This window comes from Haliotis rufescens, unplaced genomic scaffold (assembly GCF_023055435.1).
Source record: "Haliotis rufescens isolate VD_foot unplaced genomic scaffold, xgHalRufe1.0.p SCAF_11, whole genome shotgun sequence".
In the NCBI taxonomy this organism is placed as follows: Eukaryota; Metazoa; Mollusca; class Gastropoda; order Lepetellida; family Haliotidae; genus Haliotis; species Haliotis rufescens.
The window spans coordinates 20,567,345-20,578,184 of record NW_025963791.1 but is presented as its reverse complement, the minus strand read 5'-3'; the positions used below and the strand labels follow the sequence as shown (position 1 = coordinate 20,578,184).

The window sequence follows — 10,840 nt, the reverse complement described above, 5'->3', positions numbered from 1 at the left end:
TGCAGTGTTTAGTTTTTAATTCCACTTCATTTGTGTTGGCATTGGTATTAACAACCAATATACTTGCTTACCGTATTCAACGTAATAAGCGCCCCACTCTTATAGGCGATCACGACGATAATTGCTAATATATTGGCTTGTGAACAATCCCAATTAGCAACCCTTCCGATTAATCAATGTACACAAGACTTATTTATTCATGTATAATACTCACTCATGTGTTATATGCACCCTTAACTATGGGCAATTAAATTCTGGAAAAAATATATCTGTCGTATGTAAACATTTCAGGCTGTCAGCATAAACCACGAAATTTACAATCTTTCAACTCTGTTTTTTTTTCACCAAAATAATATTCTAATAAGAGCCCCCTATTTCGAATTTTGAGAGCGCCCTGGGCGCTTGTTACGTCAAATAAGGTAATTGTTTATGATAACAGAATTGGTAATTCATGGACAAAAGACACCTAGGGAAGTATGATAGAAAATCAGTGGCAGCAAACTGTGAAATAGGTAATGTTTAGTGGGCATGTCCCCATTTTAAACCATGAATTGTGGTCTTTTCTGATGGAAACATGGCAGCATACAGTAGTCAGGCTCATGGTGTCTTACTCTTCCGGTGTTGGTGGTGATGATGCTCAGCTGAACATATGGCTGAACATATATGCAAGGTGGAAACTCCTGGGCCCACTTGCACAAAGCGATCTTAGTGCTACATCTATTGTAAGCCTATGCTAAAGTATGGGAGTTACGATCATCTTAGCGCTAAGATCGCTTTGTGCAAGTGGGCCCTGGTCGCTAATGTAAGGCTTACGTTTAATTCCATGCCGGGATAACCTGCCATTTCCCTTGCCACAGTCCCCATCACCCGCTGCTGCTGCTGCTGCTGCTGCTGCTTGTGCATCAAGTCCATCGATGAGGTTGTTACAAAACTCATGTTGAACACTCGAACACTCTCAGGACTGAAAGGGGGCACGGGTGGCCCAGTCGTCTAAGGCGCCGCAATTCGCTTTGCAGAGTTGCGTCCCTTGGGCACGCCAGAAACCTATGATTGTGTGGTTCGAATCCCGGTTCGCCCCGATTATGTTTCTAGGTTTGTCAGCACCATACCCGTGCTTGTGGGTTTCACCGAAGTGGTAAGCGTCTGAGACCTGCATCACTTCGGGCTTTCCTCCCACATTAAGCTGACACACCGCGATATAACTGGAATACTGTTAAAAGCGGCATTAAACCCAACTCACTCACTCACTCACTCACACTCTCAGGACTGAAACTGTCACTTTACGTTTTCATCACCAGACCATGAAGGTTAGTTTAGTGTGAGCTTCATGAGACTAAGTACATTCAGAGTTGTGTTTATTTGTTGGTATTTTGACACACCGGAATAGTTTTAAAAGTAGAAGAAATGAAACGTAATACATTAAGCTCATGGGCATTTGTACATCCGGATGTATGGGTTTAAAATGTGTCTAATTTACTTTTCTTGTTTTTCTTAAGTGTCACCTGTGTTTTTTTTTTCGAAATTTTAGGAGGTAATATTTGTGTGAATGTCGATGTCTGAGGTATGTATATTTTGATCCTGAGGTCATAGCTCTCCATTATTGGTACATGTTATCAGTGTAAAGTATATTCACACAATATTTATAAACTTTGAAATTTCTTCATTTGGTTTCATAAGGAATAGTTTATGAACCATTTCATTGAATTAATTTCAGTTAACTGCACATTTCAGAGAGGGAGAATTTGTAACCTAAACAGAACATTTGATTTCAAAGTGTTTCCTATTGTATAAATACATAACAGAATTTTGGTTGAGAGAAGGATGAGGGCTTGTCATTGGCTTCAGCTCCAGGGAATGACCGCCATTGACCTGCTCCAGTGTCAACACATTACTCAGATGTCTTTTTGTACACTTGTATAATTCCTTCATTCTTATGAAAATAAAATATTTTTATACAACAGTATTATCTTTTTCTGTTGGCTGGTGGTATACAAGAGATGGTACATGGCCAGAAGCCTGTCACAAAATGATCTTAAGTTGATGTAGAGATGTAGCTCTAGACTTTTATATAACATAGACTTAAAAAAGTTGTAGCTCTAGACTTAAAAAAACCCATAGACTTAAAATACTTGTAGCTCTTGACTTGGTATAATATATATGAAATAGTTGTAGCTCTAGACTAAATATTACACACTTAAAATAGTTGTAGCTCTAGACTAAATATTACACACTTAAAATAGTTGTAGCTCAAGACTAAATATTACACACTTAAAATAGTTGTAGCTCTAGAGATCAGCATAACTTACTTAAAATAGTTTTATTTCTAGACTAATTATGACATACTTACAATATCTATAGCTTAAAATAGTTGTAGCTATTTACTCTGTATAACAAACTTAAAATATTTATAGATCTTGACTCATTAGAACATACATGAAATAGTTGTAACTCTTGACTAAATATAGCCTAATAGTTGTAGCTCTAGATTAATAAAACATACTTGAAATGGTTGTAGCTCAAGACTCGGCATAACCTAAACTTCAAATATACTGAACTGCAAAAGAAAGGTCACTTCATAAAAATAATTCATTAAAGTTCCCCACTGAAATATCTTGTCATTTTGTTTTTGGTATTGGTATGTCGTCTTTTAACATTAGTCTGTATCCAAATTTAATGTAAACGGCCAAAAAGTGACACGATTTGTGGATTTAGTGGGTCGCCAAAACACAGCTAAGCAAATGTCCATGGTACTATGTCCCGAATGCTTTCCATGAAAATCAAAATTCACTTGTGTTTCCTTGTGCCTTTTCTGATAAACGGCACCCCAATACGTGGATCCAACATTCGTGTATCGATACAAGCACCATGCCAAGACTTAAGGAGAATCCGAGAAAACAGGCTTTAGGGCGACTGCATCTAATATTGTGGTAGCTCTTGACTCCGTATAAAAGACTTGTAATAGTTGTAGCTCCAGGCGAAGTATAACGTTGACTAACAATAGTTGTGTGACCGCCTTTGTGGACTTGTGGCAAGACCATCTTCCCTGAGAGTGTAGTGGTTCGTTGCACTGGTCGCGTCATACCAAAAGACGTTAAAAGATTGTACTTTTTGCTTATCCTGCGTGACGTCCGGCTTCAAGGGGATATAACTAGGACTGTTCGTATTGGAGTCTCTGTGCGGAGTCCGAGTAGGGTATCCATCGTAAAGTGAACTGGCACATTCGCTCGCACGCACGCACACACGCACGCACGAACGCACGCACACATGGCGTTACATGAGTGCAATAATATTGTAGACTACGATCAACCCCATTTCACCTCACAATAGCTGCAGCTCGAAGATGGTGTTGGGGGGCGAGACCCAAGTCACAGACAGTCGGAGTGTGTTTTCTAATCATGCAACCTCGAAAAATGAACCCGGGGTATTCCAAGCGGCAGTTATGGGCTTAACAACTGAATCCATACAATCTGAGCCATCTTTTTGTAATTCCAGGATCTTTTGTTCGGTTTTCACATGTTTAATCGAGAATTTGTTAAGCGGTAGCGAACTACAATCTGATTTTAATAAGATTGGAGATTTGTGGTGAGAAAACGCATGTTTTTCAGCGTGGAGTTGTCTGAAGAGCTTTGACACAAAATGAGCATGTGTTAAAGGCCCCGTCCTGCTTGCTGAAACTATCCATCAGCCCTCTGTATGTGAAGTTAAGGATGGGGTTGGGGGGAGGGGGGCGATCGGGTGAAGCCCGTTTCTGGTTTTCCCCCGCCGTGATATTGCTGGAATATTACTAAAAGCGGCGTAAAACCATACTTACTCACTCACTTTATCAATAGATAAATGTGTTCCCATGTACGTATTTCCCTCAATTTCTAACGTGCAGCGACATTCCATTGATGCCATGACTTCATAAAATAGTGCCGTGACTTCACAATACTAGGTAACAATGCAGTGCCGTCGTGGTTAAAATATGTTTGGAGCTAATCGCATAATATGCGACCTTGAAATTGGGCAATAAGTATCATTTTCAGATTGATCTTTAAAGCTGTATATTTGCCCAGTTGACTGTCAGTCTATGATTCTCGACTTCAGCGCTGGTTACAATTCGATGTACAGAGCTGCAACCCTGGCGCATGTGGCTTATGACTGAAATACTGCTCAAAGCAATGTGAAACACTTCTGACTCAGCTCTACGATTTCGACTACCATTGTGTTAAACTTTGTTACACATTTGTAAAATATGTATGTACTTTTGTCTTTGATTTTTTCCAAAGTTGTCTTTTGACATCAAACTATGTAAGCAGTGATTGATAATTCCCTGAATGTGTATGTAAGATAAAGAACTTGTTATCCATGATAATACTCATTGTCATGTTGATAACACTCACATTCCCCCCCCACCCCCCCCCCCCCCCCCCCCCCCCCCACCCACACACACACACACACAGCCATTTCAACCTAAAACACGTGATCAAACCATTAAAAATTCTAAACATTTACTTAAATAGAGATGATATTAGCCTGAGTCTTATCAGCACGAAGGCTGGTTGAAGGGAGGTAAGTTACATGTGTATTGGTAGAGTTGCCGCCCCGGCTCTTGAGCGAGTCAGCGCGCGCTGTGGTGTAAGGGAGGTAACTACAAATGTGTAGGATTAGCGTGACTGTCCCAATTATACGTTGACATCTGAAAGGGAAACTCATTCTTCGCTCGCGTTATTTTCAAAAGGATTCTAATTCCATATTCACGTGTCAAAAAAATATATCTTTTAAAAAGGAAAACGTGTTTCGTCATTTACCTTTGAAACAAATTTTTGGTAAGTACGTAATTAGAAGTTATGTTCTATACAAAATATATTATAATAACACATTAGATCATAATCTAACTAATGGTTAACATTCTTGCATTCATTAGCATGTAAATGGGCCCTGGGACACAATTCTCATCGATGAACATGAAATAATGCATTTTAATTATTATCCCAAAATATTAGCTCTCTCCTTTTTGAAAGAATGACAATTGAAACGAAGATGGAAATGGTTGTCACTAAAAATAAAAGACAGTGTCAATAATGGTGTAGTTTTCTTTCAAATCCAACAAATTGCATTTCTTGAATTTACTTCTAAATATCATTTTTTATCAGAGGATTCCGCTATGATTCTTGAAAACTCTTGAAACGCACATAAAATAATTATTAAAAGGGAAGCAACTCTAAATATGCACGCAAAGGAAGTTATTATGTCCCTTTGAAAGAATACGAAACGGAGCCCATTGAAATGTTGCTAACCCAACTTTTTCAAGAGCTACTGCGCCTGCGTCCTTTGTCAATTCCCCTTTTGTACAGGAAAATGGCGCTCAACGTGAAGCTCTGTAGTATTTACGTCTTAATAATTTCTCTCTCGTAGGGGATCTGGATGATACAGCTTCGACAGACCACTCCAAACACACTGCGGAGTCTCTAAGTAATATATTTACTATCAAATTTGCTTATTTTATGTCTGTAGTGATTGCATACTTACCAAAACACAAGGAGACGGAAACCTGTTTGCATATTCCATCGCCTATACCAAGTTGTAAACAACACATCGATCTACACGTTGAGACAAACCGGTGTTTTCAAATACATATTTTTGTCATAATACAGTTTGAACCAATGACAGATAAATCATTTTCGTACAGATTCAATGTTGTAGCTGTTGATAAAGATTCGTATTTCCGGTTGTCCACGAGCATGGTATGTAGGTCATGGTGGTGGTGTTTTTCGAGGTTCAATCCATATTCTAGAAGTAAATCCACATATTGATAGTTACTCAGCAGCGTAAAGATGAAGCCAGCGCTTTTGATGCTCCGTCTGTTACTGCATCTCAGAATGTATCCCCTCAACCTCAGTGCTTGATCACTACCCCTGGCCTTGACTGTTTCTATCAGGAATTTCAGCTGAAGTAGCTTGATAATTCGTGCTGTAGAAGTGTGCATTTTCCTGTAATCACTACTAATCAGTACTGATCACCTTCAGTCCTGATGAAGCAGTGTTTATGTTGCCACGCTTGGGTTATTTCTGTATCCTTGTTTGGTAGGTGCATACAAGTTCTTGCACAAAACAGCATCTCCTGAATATAGTATGTCCGCCCTTATGTCACATTTATGACATTTCAATGGGTTGTCAGGCTTGCTGACTTTGTTGATGCATGTCATCGTATCTCAACTGTGTAGATTGATGCTCATGTCAGTCACTTGATTATCTTGTCAAGACTCGATTATTTGCAGACCGCCCTTCTATCATGTCTATAGCTGGAATATTGCTGAGTGACGACATCAGGGAATACTGTCTCCCAAATATCTAAAATGGGTAGATAGGCATATGTTTATGAGAACTAATCAATCAGATTTGTGTATTCGAGTCAGCAGTTATCATCACATTTTAACATGAACATAATGAATAGAGACTGATTAATGTATGAAATGTATAAAAAAATATGTAATGTACAGGTGAGTTTGTATCTAAATCAGTTCCATAACAACTTCCAAGAACTTGAGAGTCTGATGCGGCCTACCTTTAGAAACAGTACCACAAACTTTTCAAACATGTGACAATCCCCTAAGATGTAATTTGTAGTATTTTTTCACACCGGCGAAACAATGCCCTGTGATGTCAGGGGTCATCGAAAGTGCGTAAGCTCCTCCCAGTGATCCATCTCTACACACGATGTCATTGAAAACGCCCAGTGATGTTGAGAGTTTTGAATATTTGTTTACTAAATATAGCCTGCGGCGGCGCATTCTGTAGCAAGTGCTAGTTTATGAAAGCACTTTTATTTTCAATATATTTTTTATCTTGTGTTTTTCATAATTCAAGTGGCTAAAATGGGAATTAATACACATATATTATTTTTTCGATTCATTAATTTTCATTATTATGCACAAGAATGCAGTTTATTAGGTTATATTATATTGGCGCTGAACACATCCAAATGTTGTCAGGGTAGTTACCCCTAACTCTATCCTTAGCCCTTGGTCCCCTTTACGATCAATCACCCCTTCACTATCATTTGGGTTAGGTACCCGTTTAGAGGCTTGAAGTTTTGATTCTATAGCTGCTCCTAATAATCTTCACACAAAAACGTCGAGAGAAAAAAAAGGATGAAATGGTTTAGTGTCAAATATTTTGGCTACTGGAAACTGTCCTGGAACATTCAGACAAGCCACTTTCACCCTCTACATATATGCAGTACTGATTAAAAAGCAAACTCACCCCATGCTTATGTCTCCCTCATTCCTTACAATTATCCACATTATCCTTACAGTGTTCCCTACCACACTTTTCTGTCACAAAAATCACTCGACGAATTATTAAATCCTGTCATTCAGGCGTATCCACGAGTTCGACATATGATGCCCGATGCCAAGCGCTGTTTTCAGTTCGCGTCATATCAGCTCATTCCTCAACACTCTGTATCTTGCAGATTACGGAATGGGACGAGAGTGCCAAATGGCATCGGGATCACTCGTAAGTGTCAGTAGACTAATGTCATGAGACACCATGCCTACCCATAACCTTTCTAAGTGTCGTCACCCTTTCGACCCTTTTCGTTCAGTTCCCTTATAGCGTAGGCATGACCAGGTAAATTTGCACTTAGTTTCACAGTGTGGACGTAGCCCAGCTGGTTAGCTGTCGGGCTAACTATCTGAAGGTTGCAAAATCGCACAAAAACTGGCGGCTTGTCTTTGAGACACATGACCTACGGCAGAGATCGTCCTCACGAGAAGTTGTGGTACTGTATTCTAAAGGTGCTCCTCTGATGCCAGGTAAATGTTGCTCTAATACATTATTAGGATGGAGCAAGCAGGGATGCAACTTAACCTGAAACATGTAATGGACGAAAAGTGAAATAAATGGTGCCAGAAAAGACTTATTTATTGTTATTTCTATTGCTCATTTCATGTGTTTTATATGTTCTGGCATACACTCATTCATCACATACCACCATCATATAATGTTTACGCATTTCAACTTTTATGGAGAGGCGACTGATGGGATTGGGTGGTCAGGCTCACTGACTTGGTTGATGCATGTCATCAATCCCACTTGCGTGGATCGAAGCTCATGATGTCAATCACTGGATTGTCTGTTCCAGACTCGATTATTTACAGACCTCGTCATATAGCTGGAATATTGCTGAGTTTGGTGTTAAACAACAAAGAAACAAACAAACAAGAACTTTTATGATCAGTGCTCTATGCTGTTTAGATATGATGATCTCAGAGCTGACTACCCAATCACCATTTAAGTCGATCCACCTTGTACGAAAAGAACGAGGTATAGAGTCCTATTCTGAGCCAAAAACCTCACAGGGCTAGAAACTAAAATGAGAATTTTGGTTATCATCCTTTGATATGAAAGGTATAAACTTTGCTGCTCATTTTATTTTGTAAAATGAAAGGCACTGTTTACATGTTGTTAACAATTCACATGGTCAGCTGATCATCAGATTAATATGTGATGACAGGGGCGGTCGTTTATTCCAGGATTTGGTGGGTCAGAGGTACAGAATATAATGACCTTTCCCAAATGCTTGTCATATTTTTGGATGACCCTCCCAAAGTCCTTGAACATGTTTTTCAGGACCCTCCTGGAAAGGACAAAATGTTGAAGTACTTTATGGCCCACCCCTAGAACTGTCATATTTTTTGGTGACCTTCCCCTGATTCCCTCTGACTCACCCTCACCCCCACCCCCACCCCACCCTATAAAATATGGCCGGTCACAAATAAACAGTTATGTAAACAGTCACTAGTGTCATTTAGGTTTCGGAAGCTACATACCACTGCTGTGTCAGAGCATCCCTTTTAATTCTGAAAAAAACGTTCTAGGCAAAGAAATATAACAATCCGAGCTGTCTCAACAATGCTTGTTGGCAAGACAATACTCTACTGAAGACTGTTAAGTTATTGACTCCTATGAAGCTCAGCAATAGTCTAAGTCTAAACAAGATCTTCTGTGTTTCTAACTGTTGCTAATCATGTGATGAGGATGGTGATACAGGACAACCTATCCTTACAAAATGACTCCCATTATGTATGCATACCCAGCTGGTAATTGGGGGATGTAGACTTCATGTAATTAGACTTGTTGTGATGTCACTATATATACATTTTCATATCTATGATAAATATACACATCTAGGTCACTCGAAAAAGTGTTTCACGATAACCTTTTTGTCCTTTAGCATGCATGTCCTTGGTCACATGATCAGAAAGCAGAAAATCTGTCCCTACAATGAACCTTTGAAATTACATTTCATAAACTAGTTGATGGAGTTTTCTTCCGCTGACAAATGGTAACAGGACGCTTTGTTCTCGAAGGCAAATGTTTGTAAGCAGTGATTAATAACTAGTGTTCCCGTTTACTGGTAAAATTAGGCTTGGACCGGTAATTCATGTGATTGCCAGTCCCTGTGGACCGGCAAATAAAGTGCCTTATAAAAATCTTTTTGTTGAACAAAACATTGGAAATATACTTAAATGTATATGTTTCAAACGAAGTCAGCTTGTCTGTTACCATCAGGGATTCCCCTTGTCTATTTTTAGTGCTAGGAATTAACATTTCACTTTCCTTCAAGGTTAAATATATATTTGTTGTGACTTAGTCTCAAAATATTCAAGCAAAAAAGAGAAAATTGTGACTATACTTTGTGTGAATGACATGTCGATCTTACTAAGTTACTTCAGAGATGACCTCATTGCACTGCACATGATGTTAAAAGAATTATAAACAGGAAACTTTAATATGTTTTTAAAGTTGTTGAAAAAAACAGCGGGAACACTGATAACAATATGCTTAGTGATAATTCCCCCTTTTTTTTGAGGCAGAATCATTTTGAATTAGTAATTTACTGATAATGTAATCAGGTGGTAATATATTTTCTTTCTTTCCAGGTTATAGATGCTGTAATGTCCCCAAAGATTTAGGAAGTGATAGAAATTTGGCAACAATTTAAGGGTGAGTTTTTCTGCCTAATTCTGAAGAAATTAACAGCTTTTAGTTTGAAACTATATTATGCATCAAGCGTGTCACACGTCGAAGCGTGTGTTTTGTAATTTGCCACTCAGTGGGACCTGGGCCCCATTCTGCAAAGTGATCGTAGCACTACGACTCATAAATATGTGTTGAAGTATGCGAGTTATGATCACCTTTGCTCCACGATTGCTTTGAGACCGTCTCCGTGGTCCAGTGGTAAAGCATCTGCTCGGAGAGATGAAGGTTTGTTCCATGGGCGCGTCATACCAAAAGATGTAAAAGATGGTACTTGTTGTTACCCTGTCTTGTGCTATGCATTAAGGGACTAAAACAAGGACTGGGTGGCTTGGATCAGTGTACTGTGTCTGAGTGGGGTATTCATGAACAAGCAGCCACGCACACACACAAACACACAGGTGCATGCACATCACCATATAAGTGCAATAATCTTGGATGCGACATTAAACCCTTTTCACCTCACCCGATTGCTATGTAGAACGAACTGAGGATTAGAATAGCTGCCCACGCTGCCCAGGACTGATTCACTCTATTGTTTGTTTAGGGGTGACCCATTTAGATCTTCTTCTTGTCGGGCTAAGTGACTTGATATGGTTGGAATATTTGGAACTTGTGCACAATACAACAAACTAGTTTATTTTCTTTAGGTCAAGCTAACCTGGCTTAAGGCTGACCACATATCAGGAATTAATTTCACTGAAACGTATGTGCAAAGACAAGTTTGAGCTGGTAGCTTCAAAAGTGTTTTAGACATAATGTGTAGAAGTAGAAGAAATGTAATTATGGTAACTCTTTAGAAACATTTTTGTTGA

The 10,840-nt window shown here is 39.1% G+C and overlaps 1 protein-coding gene and 1 long non-coding RNA gene across 2 annotated transcripts in view; both read left to right on the top strand.

Moving 5' to 3' along the window:
* Nucleotides 1-283: 283 nt before the first annotated feature.
* Nucleotides 284-1,960, top strand: LOC124137244. The gene is made up of 2 exons (XR_006861500.2): nucleotides 284-670; nucleotides 785-1,960. It is a non-coding gene; the product is annotated as an uncharacterized LOC124137244 (long non-coding RNA).
* Nucleotides 1,961-5,304: 3,344 nt separating this feature from the next.
* Nucleotides 5,305-10,840, top strand: part of LOC124137245 (wings apart-like protein homolog) — a 44,000-nt gene continuing 38,464 nt past the window's right edge. Inside the window, exons 1-2 of the mRNA XM_046503471.2 lie at nucleotides 5,305-5,454; nucleotides 9,929-9,992. The gene's annotated coding sequence lies outside the window, so the exon portion shown is untranslated. The remainder of the gene's footprint in view (nucleotides 5,455-9,928; nucleotides 9,993-10,840) is intronic.